Source organism: Aphelocoma coerulescens, unplaced genomic scaffold (genome assembly GCF_041296385.1).
Source record: "Aphelocoma coerulescens isolate FSJ_1873_10779 unplaced genomic scaffold, UR_Acoe_1.0 HiC_scaffold_65, whole genome shotgun sequence".
Classification (NCBI taxonomy): Eukaryota; Metazoa; Chordata; class Aves; order Passeriformes; family Corvidae; genus Aphelocoma; species Aphelocoma coerulescens.
The window spans coordinates 92,938-108,544 of record NW_027184003.1 but is presented as its reverse complement, the minus strand read 5'-3'; positions in this window follow the sequence as shown (position 1 = coordinate 108,544).

The window sequence follows — 15,607 nt, the reverse complement described above, 5'->3', positions numbered from 1 at the left end:
GAGCCAGCTGCAAGGAGGAGGAGAGAGACTACACCTACGGAAGTGTTGGGGTTCCTCCCCCCTGCCATGAGGTCATGGGAGAGGGGACCCTGGGGTAGAGGCATGGCCTGGGCACGGGGTCTCCCTGCTCCCTGCTCACATGTGCCCTAATCCTGTTCAGCACTGCTTATTTTGTGTTGCCCTGTGCGAGGAGGGCCCTGGTTGTGCTGTGATTGCTCAGTTCTTTGGCAGTGCCCCGCCCATGTGGCTGGAGAAGAAAGAGCTCTGAAACTTCTCTCAAGAATCGCTCCCTGTTTCTTTGCACGGGCCTCGCTGTCTATGGATGTTTCAGGAGACCCCACCGAAACACAGAAGGACTCTCAAATTATCCCAGCTTTCTCTGCACAGCGAGAGGTTTTAATATTTAGCATTGTTATCCTTTTCCTGTGTGTTTGTTAAAAAAATAGGTTTTATCTCTTTCACTTTCTTCCCAGGAAAGTTCTTTTTTCCAAAAACCTGGTGGGGGAGGGCTGGGTGTAACCTGCCTTCTATCAGAGGATATTTTCCTCCACATTTGTCCAAACCGGCACAGCCTGTCCTTTCCTGGGTGTCTGTTGCAGATGGAAGCTGCTGGTGCCATTGTCAGCTTGAAGCCCTCTTTTGATGCAAGCAGATGTTGCCAGGTGTGTTCAGCAGCTGTTGCTCAATGCTTATGCCAAGCTATTGTGTTCCTCATGGAACCAAGGAGCCATTGTGACACTGCAGGGGCTGATGGCATCAAGGAGGCAATTGTGACAGTACAGAACCTCCTAGAAACAAGGCTCCATTGTGACACCGTGGGGAATCATGGAATCAAGGAGCCCATTGTGACACGGCTGCATGGAACCAATGGTCCATGGTTACATGGCGGATTCAAGAAGAGCACGGTGACACCACGCAACATCACGGAACCATAGGTCCATTGTGACACAGCGGGGCCTCATGGAAACAAGGGGACCATTGTGGCAAAGCAGGGCCTAATGGAAGCATGGAGGGCATTGTGACACTAAGGAAACTCCTGGAACCAAGATGACCACTGGCACATAGTGGAACCTCATGGAAGCAAGCCTCCACGATGGTTTTGGAGGGCCTCAGGGACCACAGGACCCATTGTGACACAGCAGGACCTGGTGGAACCAAGGAGCCTTTGTGATACTCCAGATCCACATGGAAGCCAGGGTGCACTGAGACACAGCGGGGCCTTGTTGGAACCAAAGACACCTCTGCAAAAAGCAGGCTAGCTCATAGAAGCAAGGAGTCCATTGTTACAACATCAAAGCTATGGAAGCAAGGGACCATTGTGACACTGCGGGGCCTCATGGAACCAATTGTCCATGATGACAGTGCGGATCAAAGGAGACCATGGTGACACTGCGGAACCTGATGGAACCAAGGAGCCATTGTGACACAGTGGGGCCTCATGGAATCAAGGAGACCATTGTGACCCAGGTGTTGCATGGGAAGGCAAGGAGCCATTGTGACACTTTGGGCTTCTTCCCTTGAGCTCTGCAGCTGGCTGTCCCAGCCCAGCGCACCATGTGCCACCTGCTCTCCTCAGGGCTCTGCCTGCACACAGCCCCAGGAGAAGTTTTCCTGTTTGCAAGGAAAGAATGGAAAAGCCGGAGAAGGTTTCCTAAACAACAAACCCCACTCAGGAGCCACATGCTCAGTACAGGCTGCCTGGAACGATGTCCCCTTTCTACAAGGGTCAGTGTGAGCAGGAATGATCTCTGGGAGCAGAATTCTCGGAGTCTTTCCACTGAATTCTCTGTCCCTGTGTCTTGGGGTGACTTTATCATGTGTATCCCCTATTGCTGCTCTATGCCCAGAAGTGAACTTTGTGCATTTCTGTGCCTTTCAACTGAGCCTGAGAGGGGGGAGAGGAAAAAAAAGCCAGAAAAACTTCTCAGAGCGTTTGTTCAAGGACACACATACACACTCCTCAGCATCCTGCTTGCAGCAAGAGCAGAGGGAAGCAACTTTGTTTCTTTTTAGCCAGTTTTCAGCTCCTTTTCTCTGGGGGGAGATGGAGAGTTGAACTTTGTTTTCCTGGGACTTCGGGGGTTTTTTTTCCCTTCTTCTCTTCTTGACTCTTTCAACATCAGAGCACATTGGGAGAATTTTCTCCCGAGGTGGGGGCCCTGAATGTGGGCCCATGAGCCAGCTGCAAGGAGGAGGAGAGAGACTACACCTACGGAAGTGTTGGGGTTCCTCCCCCCTGCCATGAGGTCATGGGAGAGGGGACCCTGGGGTAGAGGCATGGCCTGGGCACGGGGTCTCCCTGCTCCCTGCTCACATGTGCCCTAATCCTGTTCAGCACTGCTTATTTTGTGTTGCCCTGTGCGAGGAGGGCCCTGGTTGTGCTGTGATTGCTCAGTTCTTTGGCAGTGCCCCGCCCATGTGGCTGGAGAAGAAAGAGCTCTGAAACTTCTCTCAAGAATCGCTCCCTGTTTCTTTGCACGGGCCTCGCTGTCTATGGATGTTTCAGGAGACCCCACCGAAACACGGAAGGACTCTCAAATTATCCCAGCTTTCTCTGCACAGCGAGAGGTTTTAATATTTAGCATTGTTATCCTTTTCCTGTGTGTTTGTTAAAAAAATAGGTTTTATCTCTTTCACTTTCTTCCCAGGAAAGTTCTTTTTTCCAAAAACCTGGTGGGGGAGGGCTGGGTGTAACCTGCCTTCTATCAGAGGATATTTTCCTCCACATTTGTCCAAACCGGCACAGCCTGTCCTTTCCTGGGTCTCTGTTGCAGATGGAAGCTGCTGGTGCCATTGTCAGCTTGAAGCACTCTTTTGATGCAAGCAGATGTTGCCAGGTGTGTTCAGCAGCTGTTGCTCAATGCTTATGCCAAGCTATTGTGTTCCTCATGGAACCAAGGAGCCATTGTGACACTGCAGGGGCTGATGGCATCAATGAGGCAATTGTGACAGTAAAGAACCTCCTAGAAACAAGGCTCCATTGTGACACCGTGGGGAATCATGGAATCAAGGAGCCCATTGTGACACGGCTGCACGGAACCAATGGTCCATGGTTACACGGCGGATTCAAGAAGAGCACGGTGACACCACGCAACATCACGGAACCATAGGTCCATTGTGACACAGCGGGGCCTCATGGAAACAAGGGGACCATTGTGGCAAAGCAGGGCCTAATGGAAGCATGGAGAGCATTGTGACACTAAGGAAACTCCTGGAACCAAGATGACCACTGGCACATAATGGAACCTCATGGAAGCAAGCCTCCACGATGGTTTTGGAGGGCCTCAGGGACCACAGGACCCATTGTGACACAGCAGGACCTGGTGGAACCAAGGAGCCTTTGTGATACTCCAGATCCACATGGAAGCCAGGGTGCACTGAGACACAGCGGGGCCTTGTTGGAACCAAAGACACCTCTGCAAAAAGCAGGCTAGCTCATAGAAGCAAGGAGTCCTTTGTTACAACATCAAACCTATGGAAGCAAGGGACCATTGTGACACTGCGGGGCCTCATGGAACCAATTGTCCATGATGACAGTGCGGATCAAAGGAGACCATGGTGACACTGCGGAACCTGATGGAACCAAGGAGCCATTGTGACACAGTGGGGCCTCATGGAATCAAGGAGACCATTGTGACCCAGGTGTTGCATGGGAAGGCAAGGAGCCATTGTGACACTTTGGGCTTCTTCCCTTGAGCTCTGCAGCTGGCTGTCCCAGCCCAGCGCACCATGTGCCACCTGCTCTCCTCAGGGCTCTGCCTGCACACAGCCCCAGGAGAAGTTTTCCTGTTTGCAAGGAAAGAATGGAAAAGCCGGAGCAGGTTTCCTAAACAACAAACCCCACTCAGGAGCCACATGCTCAGTACAGGCTGCCTGGAACGATGTCCCCTTTCTACAAGGGTCAGTGTGAGCAGGAATGAATGATCTCTGGGAGCAGAATTCTCGGAGTCTTTCCACTGAATTCTCTGTCCCTGTGTCTTGGGGTGACTTTATCATGTGTATCCCCTATTGCTGCTCTATGCCCAGAAGTGAACTTTGTGCATTTCTGTGCCTTTCAACTGAGCCTGAGAGGGGGGAGAGGAAAAAAAACCGGACAAACTTCTCAGAGCGTTTGTTCAAGGACACACATACACACTCCTCTGCATCCTGCTTGCAGCAAGAGCAGAGGAAGCAACTTTGTTTCTTTTTAGCCAGTTTTCAGCTCCTTTTCTCTGGGGGGAGATGGAGAGTTGAACTTTGTTTTCCTGGGACTTCGGGGGTTTTTTTTCCCTTCTTCTCTTCTTGACTCTTTCAACATCAGAGCACATTGGGAGAATTTTCTCCCGAGGTGGGGGCCCTGAATGTGGGCCCATGAGCCAGCTGCAAGGAGGAGGAGAGAGACTGCACCTACGGAAGTGTTGGGGTTCCTCCCCCCTGCCATGAGGTCATGGGAGAGGGGACCCTGGGGTAGAGGCATGGCCTGGGCACGGGGTCTCCCTGCTCCCTGCTCACATGTGCCCTAATCCTGTTCAGCACTGCTTATTTTGTGTTGCCCTTTGCGAGGAGGGCCCTGGTTGTGCTGTGATTGCTCAGTTCTTTGGCAGTGCCCCGCCCATGTGGCTGGAGAAGAAAGAGCTCTGAAACTTCTCTCAAGAATCGCTCCCTGTTTCTTTGCACGGGCCTCGCTGTCTATGGATGTTTCAGGAGACCCCACCGAAACACAGAAGGACTCTCAAATTATCCCAGCTTTCTCTGCACAGCGAGAGGTTTTAATATTTAGCATTGTTATCCTTTTCCTGTGTGTTTGTTAAAAAAATAGGTTTTATCTCTTTCACTTTCTTCCCAGGAAAGTTCTTTTTTCCAAAAACCTGGTGGGGGAGGGCTGGGTGTAACCTGCCTTCTATAAGAGGATATTTTCCTCCACATTTGTCCAAACCGGCACAGCCTGTCCTTTCCTGGGTCTCTGTTGCAGATGGAAGCTGCTGGTGCCATTGTCAGCTTGAAGCCCTCTTTTGATGCAAGCAGATGTTGCCAGGTGTGTTCAGCAGGTGTTGCTCAATGCTTATGCCAAGCTATTGTGTTCCTCATGGAACCAAGGAGCCATTGTGACACTGCAGGGGCTGATGGCATCAATGAGGCAATTGTGACAGTACAGAACCTCCTAGAAACAAGGCTCCATTGTGACACTGTGGGGAATCATGGAATCAAGGAGCCCATTGTGACACGGCTGCATGGAACCAATGGTCCATGGTTACATGGCGGATTCAAGAAGAGCACGGTGACACCACGCAACATCATGGAACCGTACGTCCATTGTGACACAGCAAGGCCGCATGGAAACAAGGGGACCATTGTGGCAAAGCAGGGCCTAATGGAAGCATGGAGGGCATTGTGACACTAAGGAAACTCCTGGAACCAAGATGACCACTGGCACATAGTGGAACCTCATGGAAGCAAGCCTCCACGATGGTTTTGGAGGGCCTCAGGGACCACAGGACCCATTGTGACACAGCAGGACCTGGTGGAACCAAGGAGCCTTTGTGATACTCCACATCCACATGGAAGCCAGGGTGCACTGAGACACAGCGGGGCCTTGTTGGAACCAAAGACACCTCTGCAAAAAGCAGGCTAGCTCATAGAAGCAAGGAGTCCATTGTTACAACATCAAAGCTATGGAAGCAAGGGACCATTGTGACACTGCGGGGCCTCATGGAACCAATTGTCCATGATGACAGTGCGGATCAAAGGAGACCATGGTGACACTGCGGAACCTGATGGAACCAAGGAGCCATTGTGACACAGTGGGGCCTCATGGAATCAAGGAGACCATTGTGACCCAGGTGTTGCATGGGAAGGCAAGGAGCCATTGTGACACTTTGGGCTTCTTCCCTTGAGCTCTGCAGCTGGCTGTCCCAGCCCAGCGCACCATGTGCCACCTGCTCTCCTCAGGGCTCTGCCTGCACACAGCCCCAGGAGAAGTTTTCCTGTTTGCAAGGAAAGAATGGAAAAGCCGGAGCAGGTTTCCTAAACAACAAACCCTACTCAGGAGCCACATGCTCAGTACAGGCTGCCTGGAACGATGTCCCCTTTCTACAAGGGTCAGTGTGAGCAGGAATGAATGATCTCTGGGAGCAGAATTCTCGGAGTCTTTCCACTGAATTCTCTGTCCCTGTGTCTTGGGGTGACTTTATCATGTGTATCCCCTATTGCTGCTCTATGCCCAGAAGTGAACTTTGTGCATTTCTGTGCCTTTCAACTGAGCCTGAGAGGGGGGAGAGGAAAAAAAACCGGACAAACTTCTCAGAGCGTTTGTTCAAGGACACACATACACACTCCTCTGCATCCTGCTTGCAGCAAGAGCAGAGGGAAGCAACTTTGTTTCTTTTTAGCCAGTTTTCAGCTCCTTTTCTCTGGGGGGAGATGGAGAGTTGAACTTTGTTTTCCTGGGACTTCGGGGGTTTTTTTCCCTTCTTCTCTTCTTGACTCTTTCAACATCAGAGCACATTGGGAGAATTTTCTCCCGAGGTGGGGGCCCTGAATGTGGGCCCATGAGCCAGCTGCAAGGAGGAGGAGAGAGACTACACCTACGGAAGTGTTGGGGTTCCTCCCCCCTGCCATGAGGTCATGGGAGAGGGGACCCTGGGGTAGAGGCATGGCCTGGGCACGGGGTCTCCCTGCTCCCTGCTCACATGTGCCCTAATCCTGTTCAGCACTGCTTATTTTGTGTTGCCCTGTGCGAGGAGGGCCCTGGTTGTGCTGTGATTGCTCAGTTCTTTGGCAGTGCCCCGCCCATGTGGCTGGAGAAGAAAGAGCTCTGAAACTTCTCTCAAGAATCGCTCCCTGTTTCTTTGCACGGGCCTCGCTGTCTATGGATGTTTCAGGAGACCCCACCGAAACACAGAAGGACTCTCAAATTATCCCAGCTTTCTCTGCACAGCGAGAGCTTTTAATATTTAGCATTGTTATCCTTTTCCTGTGTGTTTGTTAAAAAAATAGGTTTTATCTCTTTCACTTTCTTCCCAGGAAAGTTCTTTTTTCCAAAAACCTGGTGGGGGAGGGCTGGGTGTAACCTGCCTTCTATCAGAGGATATTTTCCTCCACATTTGTCCAAACCGGCACAGCCTGTCCTTTCCTGGGTGTCTGTTGCAGATGGAAGCTGCTGGTGCCATTGTCAGCTTGAAGCCCTCTTTTGATGCAAGCAGATGTTGCCAGGTGTGTTCAGCAGCTGTTGCTCAATGCTTATGCCAAGCTATTGTGTTCCTCATGGAACCAAGGAGCCATTGTGACACTGCAGGGGCTGATGGCATCAAGGAGGCAATTGTGACAGTACAGAACCTCCTAGAAACAAGGCTCCATTGTGACACCGTGGGGAATCATGGAATCAAGGAGCCCATTGTGACACGGCTGCATGGAACCAATGGTCCATGGTTACATGGCGGATTCAAGAAGAGCACGGTGACACCACGCAACATCACGGAACCATAGGTCCATTGTGACACAGCGGGGCCTCATGGAAACAAGGGGACCATTGTGGCAAAGCAGGGCCTAATGGAAGCATGGAGGGCATTGTGACACTAAGGAAACTCCTGGAACCAAGATGACCACTGGCACATAGTGGAACCTCATGGAAGCAAGCCTCCACGATGGTTTTGGAGGGCCTTAGGGACCACAGGACCCATTGTGACACAGCAGGACCTGGTGGAACCAAGGAGCCTTTGTGATACTCCAGATCCACATGGAAGCCAGGGTGCACTGAGACACAGCGGGGCCTTGTTGGAACCAAAGACACCTCTGCAAAAAGCAGGCTAGCTCATAGAAGCAAGGAGTCCATTGTTACAACATCAAAGCTATGGAAGCAAGGGACCATTGTGACACTGCGGGGCCTCATGGAACCAATTGTCCATGATGACAGTGCGGATCAAAGGAGACCATGGTGACACTGCGGAACCTGATGGAACCAAGGAGCCATTGTGACACAGTGGGGCCTCATGGAATCAAGGAGACCATTGTGACCCAGGTGTTGCATGGGAAGGCAAGGAGCCATTGTGACACTTTGGGCTTCTTCCCTTGAGCTCTGCAGCTGGCTGTCCCAGCCCAGCGCACCATGTGCCACCTGCTCTCCTCAGGGCTCTGCCTGCACACAGCCCCAGGAGAAGTTTTCCTGTTTGCAAGGAAAGAATGGAAAAGCCGGAGCAGGTTTCCTAAACAACAAACCCCACTCAGGAGCCACATGCTCAGTACAGGCTGCCTGGAACGATGTCCCCTTTCTACAAGGGTCAGTGTGAGCAGGAATGAATGATCTCTGGGAGCAGAATTCTCGGAGTCTTTCCACTGAATTCTCTGTCCCTGTGTCTTGGGGTGACTTTATCATGTGTATCCCCTATTGCTGCTCTATGCCCAGAAGTGAACTTTGTGCATTTCTGTGCCTTTCAACTGAGCCTGAGAGGGGGGAGAGGAAAAAAAACCGGACAAACTTCTCAGAGCGTTTGTTCAAGGACACACATACACACTCCTCTGCATCCTGCTTGCAGCAAGAGCAGAGGGAAGCAACTTTGTTTCTTTTTAGCCAGTTTTCAGCTCCTTTTCTCTGGGGGGAGATGGAGAGTTGAACTTTGTTTTCCTGGGACTTCGGGGGTTTTTTTTCCCTTCTTCTCTTCTTGACTCTTTCAACATCAGAGCACATTGGGAGAATTTTCTCCCGAGGTGGGGGCCCTGAATGTGGGCCCATGAGCCAGCTGCAAGGAGGAGGAGAGAGACTACACCTACGGAAGTGTTGGGGTTCCTCCCCCCTGCCATGAGGTCATGGGAGAGGGGACCCTGGGGTAGAGGCATGGCCTGGGCACGGGGTCTCCCTGCTCCCTGCTCACATGTGCCCTAATCCTGTTCAGCACTGCTTATTTTGTGTTGCCCTGTGCGAGGAGGGCCCTGGTTGTGCTGTGATTGCTCAGTTCTTTGGCAGTGCCCCGCCCATGTGGCTGGAGAAGAAAGAGCTCTGAAACTTCTCTCAAGAATCGCTCCCTGTTTCTTTGCACGGGCCTCGCTGTCTATGGATGTTTCAGGAGACCCCACCGAAACACAGAAGGACTCTCAAATTATCCCAGCTTTCTCTGCACAGCGAGAGGTTTTAATATTTAGCATTGTTATCCTTTTCCTGTGTGTTTGTTAAAAAAATAGGTTTTATCTCTTTCACTTTCTTCCCAGGAAAGTTCTTTTTTCCAAAAACCTGGTGGGGGAGGGCTGGGTGTAACCTGCCTTCTATCAGAGGATATTTTCCTCCACATTTGTCCAAACCGGCACAGCCTGTCCTTTCCTGGGTCTCTGTTGCAGATGGAAGCTGCTGGTGCCATTGTCAGCTTGAAGCCCTCTTTTGATGCAAGCAGATGTTGCCAGGTGTGTTCAGCAGCTGTTGCTCAATGCTTATGCCAAGCTATTGTGTTCCTCATGGAACCAAGGAGCCATTGTGACACTGCAGGGGCTGATGGCATCAATGAGGCAATTGTGACAGTACAGAACCTCCTAGAAACAAGGCTCCATTGTGACACTGTGGGGAATCATGGAATCAAGGAGCCCATTGTGACACGGCTGCATGGAACCAATGGTCCATGGTTACATGGCGGATTCAAGAAGAGCACGGTGACACCACGCAACATCATGGAACCGTACGTCCATTGTGACACAGCAAGGCCGCATGGAAACAAGGGGACCATTGTGGCAAAGCAGGGCCTAATGGAAGCATGGAGAGCATTGTGACACTAAGGAAACTCCTGGAACCAAGATGACCACTGGCACATAGTGGAACCTCATGGAAGCAAGCCTCCACGATGGTTTTGGAGGGCCTCAGGGACCACAGGACCCATTGTGACACAGCAGGACCTGGTGGAACCAAGGAGCCTTTGTGATACTCCAGATCCACATGGAAGCCAGGGTGCACTGAGACACAGCGGGGCCTTGTTGGAACCAAAGACACCTCTGCAAAAAGCAGGCTAGCTCATAGAAGCAAGGAGTCCATTGTTACAACATCAAAGCTATGGAAGCAAGGGACCATTGTGACACTGCGGGGCCTCATGGAACCAATTGTCCATGATGACAGTGCGGATCAAAGGAGACCATGGTGACACTGCGGAACCTGATGGAACCAAGGAGCCATTGTGACACAGTGGGGCCTCATGGAATCAAGGAGACCATTGTGACCCAGGTGTTGCATGGGAAGGCAAGGAGCCATTGTGACACTTTGGGCTTCTTCCCTTGAGCTCTGCAGCTGGCTGTCCCAGCCCAGCGCACCATGTGCCACCTGCTCTCCTCAGGGCTCTGCCTGCACACAGCCCCAGGAGAAGTTTTCCTGTTTGCAAGGAAAGAATGGAAAAGCCGGAGCAGGTTTCCTAAACAACAAACCCTACTCAGGAGCCACATGCTCAGTACAGGCTGCCTGGAACGATGTCCCCTTTCTACAAGGGTCAGTGTGAGCAGGAATGAATGATCTCTGGGAGCAGAATTCTCGGAGTCTTTCCACTGAATTCTCTGTCCCTGTGTCTTGGGGTGACTTTATCATGTGTATCCCCTATTGCTGCTCTATGCCCAGAAGTGAACTTTGTGCATTTCTGTGCCTTTCAACTGAGCCTGAGAGGGGGGAGAGGAAAAAAAACCGGACAAACTTCTCAGAGCGTTTGTTCAAGGACACACATACACACTCCTCTGCATCCTGCTTGCAGCAAGAGCAGAGGGAAGCAACTTTGTTTCTTTTTAGCCAGTTTTCAGCTCCTTTTCTCTGGGGGGAGATGGAGAGTTGAACTTTGTTTTCCTGGGACTTCGGGGGTTTTTTTCCCTTCTTCTCTTCTTGACTCTTTCAACATCAGAGCACATTGGGAGAATTTTCTCCCGAGGTGGGGGCCCTGAATGTGGGCCCATGAGCCAGCTGCAAGGAGGAGGAGAGAGACTACACCTACGGAAGTGTTGGGGTTCCTCCCCCCTGCCATGAGGTCATGGGAGAGGGGACCCTGGGGTAGAGGCATGGCCTGGGCACGGGGTCTCCCTGCTCCCTGCTCACATGTGCCCTAATCCTGTTCAGCACTGCTTATTTTGTGTTGCCCTGTGCGAGGAGGGCCCTGGTTGTGCTGTGATTGCTCAGTTCTTTGGCAGTGCCCCGCCCATGTGGCTGGAGAAGAAAGAGCTCTGAAACTTCTCTCAAGAATCGCTCCCTGTTTCTTTGCACGGGCCTCGCTGTCTATGGATGTTTCAGGAGACCCCACCGAAACACAGAAGGACTCTCAAATTATCCCAGCTTTCTCTGCACAGCGAGAGGTTTTAATATTTAGCATTGTTATCCTTTTCCTGTGTGTTTGTTAAAAAAATAGGTTTTATCTCTTTCACTTTCTTCCCAGGAAAGTTCTTTTTTCCAAAAACCTGGTGGGGGAGGGCTGGGTGTAACCTGCCTTCTATCAGAGGATATTTTCCTCCACATTTGTCCAAACCGGCACAGCCTGTCCTTTCCTGGGTGTCTGTTGCAGATGGAAGCTGCTGGTGCCATTGTCAGCTTGAAGCCCTCTTTTGATGCAAGCAGATGTTGCCAGGTGTGTTCAGCAGCTGTTGCTCAATGCTTATGCCAAGCTATTGTGTTCCTCATGGAACCAAGGAGCCATTGTGACACTGCAGGGGCTGATGGCATCAAGGAGGCAATTGTGACAGTACAGAACCTCCTAGAAACAAGGCTCCATTGTGACACCGTGGGGAATCATGGAATCAAGGAGCCCATTGTGACACGGCTGCATGGAACCAATGGTCCATGGTTACATGGCGGATTCAAGAAGAGCACGGTGACACCACGCAACATCACGGAACCATAGGTCCATTGTGACACAGCGGGGCCTCATGGAAACAAGGGGACCATTGTGGCAAAGCAGGGCCTAATGGAAGCATGGAGGGCATTGTGACACTAAGGAAACTCCTGGAACCAAGATGACCACTGGCACATAGTGGAACCTCATGGAAGCAAGCCTCCACGATGGTTTTGGAGGGCCTTAGGGACCACAGGACCCATTGTGACACAGCAGGACCTGGTGGAACCAAGGAGCCTTTGTGATACTCCAGATCCACATGGAAGCCAGGGTGCACTGAGACACAGCGGGGCCTTGTTGGAACCAAAGACACCTCTGCAAAAAGCAGGCTAGCTCATAGAAGCAAGGAGTCCTTTGTTACAACATCAAAGCTATGGAAGCAAGGGACCATTGTGACACTGCGGGGCCTCATGGAACCAATTGTCCATGATGACAGTGCGGATCAAAGGAGACCATGGTGACACTGCGGAACCTGATGGAACCAAGGAGCCATTGTGACACAGTGGGGCCTCATGGAATCAAGGAGACCATTGTGACCCAGGTGTTGCATGGGAAGGCAAGGAGCCATTGTGACACTTTGGGCTTCTTCCCTTGAGCTCTGCAGCTGGCTGTCCCAGCCCAGCGCACCATGTGCCACCTGCTCTCCTCAGGGCTCTGCCTGCACACAGCCCCAGGAGAAGTTTTCCTGTTTGCAAGGAAAGAATGGAAAAGCCGGAGCAGGTTTCCTAAACAACAAACCCCACTCAGGAGCCACATGCTCAGTACAGGCTGCCTGGAACGATGTCCCCTTTCTACAAGGGTCAGTGTGAGCAGGAATGAATGATCTCTGGGAGCAGAATTCTCGGAGTCTTTCCACTGAATTCTCTGTCCCTGTGTCTTGGGGTGACTTTATCATGTGTATCCCCTATTGCTGCTCTATGCCCAGAAGTGAACTTTGTGCATTTCTGTGCCTTTCAACTGAGCCTGAGAGGGGGGAGAGGAAAAAAAACCGGACAAACTTCTCAGAGCGTTTGTTCAAGGACACACATACACACTCCTCTGCATCCTGCTTGCAGCAAGAGCAGAGGGAAGCAACTTTGTTTCTTTTTAGCCAGTTTTCAGCTCCTTTTCTCTGGGGGGAGATGGAGAGTTGAACTTTGTTTTCCTGGGACTTCGGGGGTTTTTTTTCCCTTCTTCTCTTCTTGACTCTTTCAACATCAGAGCACATTGGGAGAATTTTCTCCCGAGGTGGGGGCCCTGAATGTGGGCCCATGAGCCAGCTGCAAGGAGGAGGAGAGAGACTACACCTCCGGAAGTGTTGGGGTTCCTCCCCCCTGCCATGAGGTCATGGGAGAGGGGACCCTGGGGTAGAGGCATGGCCTGGGCACGGGGTCTCCCTGCTCCCTGCTCACATGTGCCCTAATCCTGTTCAGCACTGCTTATTTTGTGTTGCCCTGTGCGAGGAGGGCCCTGGTTGTGCTGTGATTGCTCAGTTCTTTGGCAGTGCCCCGCCCATGTGGCTGGAGAAGAAAGAGCTCTGAAACTTCTCTCAAGAATCGCTCCCTGTTTCTTTGCACGGGCCTCGCTGTCTATGGATGTTTCAGGAGACCCCACCGAAACACAGAAGGACTCTCAAATTATCCCAGCTTTCTCTGCACAGCGAGAGGTTTTAATATTTAGCATTGTTATCCTTTTCCTGTGTGTTTGTTAAAAAAATAGGTTTTATCTCTTTCACTTTCTTCCCAGGAAAGTTGTTTTTTCCAAAAACCTGGTGGGGGAGGGCTGGGTGTAACCTGCCTTCTATCAGAGGATATTTTCCTCCACATTTGTCCAAACCGGCACAGCCTGTCCTTTCCTGGGTCTCTGTTGCAGATGGAAGCTGCTGGTGCCATTGTCAGCTTGAAGCACTCTTTTGATGCAAGCAGATGTTGCCAGGTGTGTTCAGCAGCTGTTGCTCAATGCTTATGCCAAGCTATTGTGTTCCTCATGGAACCAAGGAGCCATTGTGACACTGCAGGGGCTGATGGCATCAATGAGGCAATTGTGACAGTAAAGAACCTCCTCGAAACAAGGCTCCATTGTGACACCGTGGGGAATCATGGAATCAAGGAGCCCATTGTGACACGGCTGCACGGAACGAATGGTCCATGGTTACACTGCGGATTCAAGAAGAGCACGGTGACACCACGCAACATCACGGAACCATAGGTCCATTGTGACACAGCGGGGCCTCATGGAAACAAGGGGACCATTGTGGCAAAGCAGGGCCTAATGGAAGCATGGAGAGCATTGTGACACTAAGGAAACTCCTGGAACCAAGATGACCACTGGCACATAATGGAACCTCATGGAAGCAAGCCTCCACGATGGTTTTGGAGGGCCTCAGGGACCACAGGACCCATTGTGACACAGCAGGACCTGGTGGAACCAAGGAGCCTTTGTGATACTCCAGATCCACATGGAAGCCAGGGTGCACTGAGACACAGCGCATCCTTGTTGGAACCAAAGACACCTCTGCAAAAAGCAGGCTAGCTCATAGAAGCAAGGAGTCCTTTGTTACAACATCAAACCTATGGAAGCAAGGGACCATTGTGACACTGCGGGGCCTCATGGAACCAATTGTCCATGATGACAGTGCGGATCAAAGGAGACCATGGTGACACTGCGGAACCTGATGGAACCAAGGAGCCATTGTGACACAGTGGGGCCTCATGGAATCAAGGAGACCATTGTGACCCAGGTGTTGCATGGGAAGGCAAGGAGCCATTGTGACACTTTGGGCTTCTTCCCTTGAGCTCTGCAGCTGGCTGTCCCAGCCCAGCGCACCATGTGCCACCTGCTCTCCTCAGGGCTCTGCCTGCACACAGCCCCAGGAGAAGTTTTCCTGTTTGCAAGGAAAGAATGGAAAAGCCGGAGAAGGTTTCCTAAACAACAAACCCCACTCAGGAGCCACATGCTCAGTACAGGCTGCCTGGAACGATGTCCCCTTTCTACAAGGGTCAGTGTGAGCAGGAATGATCTCTGGGAGCAGAATTCTCGGAGTCTTTCCACTGAATTCTCTGTCCCTGTGTCTTGGGGTGACTTTATCATGTGTATCCCCTATTGCTGCTCTATGCCCAGAAGTGAACTTTGTGCATTTCTGTGCCTTTCAACTGAGCCTGAGAGGGGGGAGAGGAAAAAAAAGCCAGAAAAACTTCTCAGAGCGTTTGTTCAAGGACACACATACACACTCCTCTGCATCCTGCTTGCAGCAAGAGCAGAGGGAAGCAACTTTGTTTCTTTTTAGCCAGTTTTCAGCTCCTTTTCTCTGGGGGGAGATGGAGAGTTGAACTTTGTTTTCCTGGGACTTCGGGGGTTTTTTTTCCCTTCTTCTCTTCTTGACTCTTTCAACATCAGAGCACATTGGGAGAATTTTCTCCCGAGGTGGGGGCCCTGAATGTGGGCCCATGAGCCAGCTGCAAGGAGGAGGAGAGAGACTGCACCTACGGAAGTGTTGGGGTTCCTCCCCCCTGCCATGAGGTCATGGGAGAGGGGACCCTGGGGTAGAGGCATGGCCTGGGCACGGGGTCTCCCTGCTCCCTGCTCACATGTGCCCTAATCCTGTTCAGCACTGCTTATTTTGTGTTGCCCTGTGCCAGGAGGGCCCTGGTTGTGCTGTGATTGCTCAGTTCTTTGGCAGTGCCCCGCCCATGTGGCTGGAGAAGAAAGAGCTCTGAAACTTCTCTCAAGAATCGCTCCCTGTTTCTTTGCACGGGCCTCGCTGTCTATGGATGTTTCAGGAGACCCCACCGAAACACAGAAGGACTCTCAAATTATCC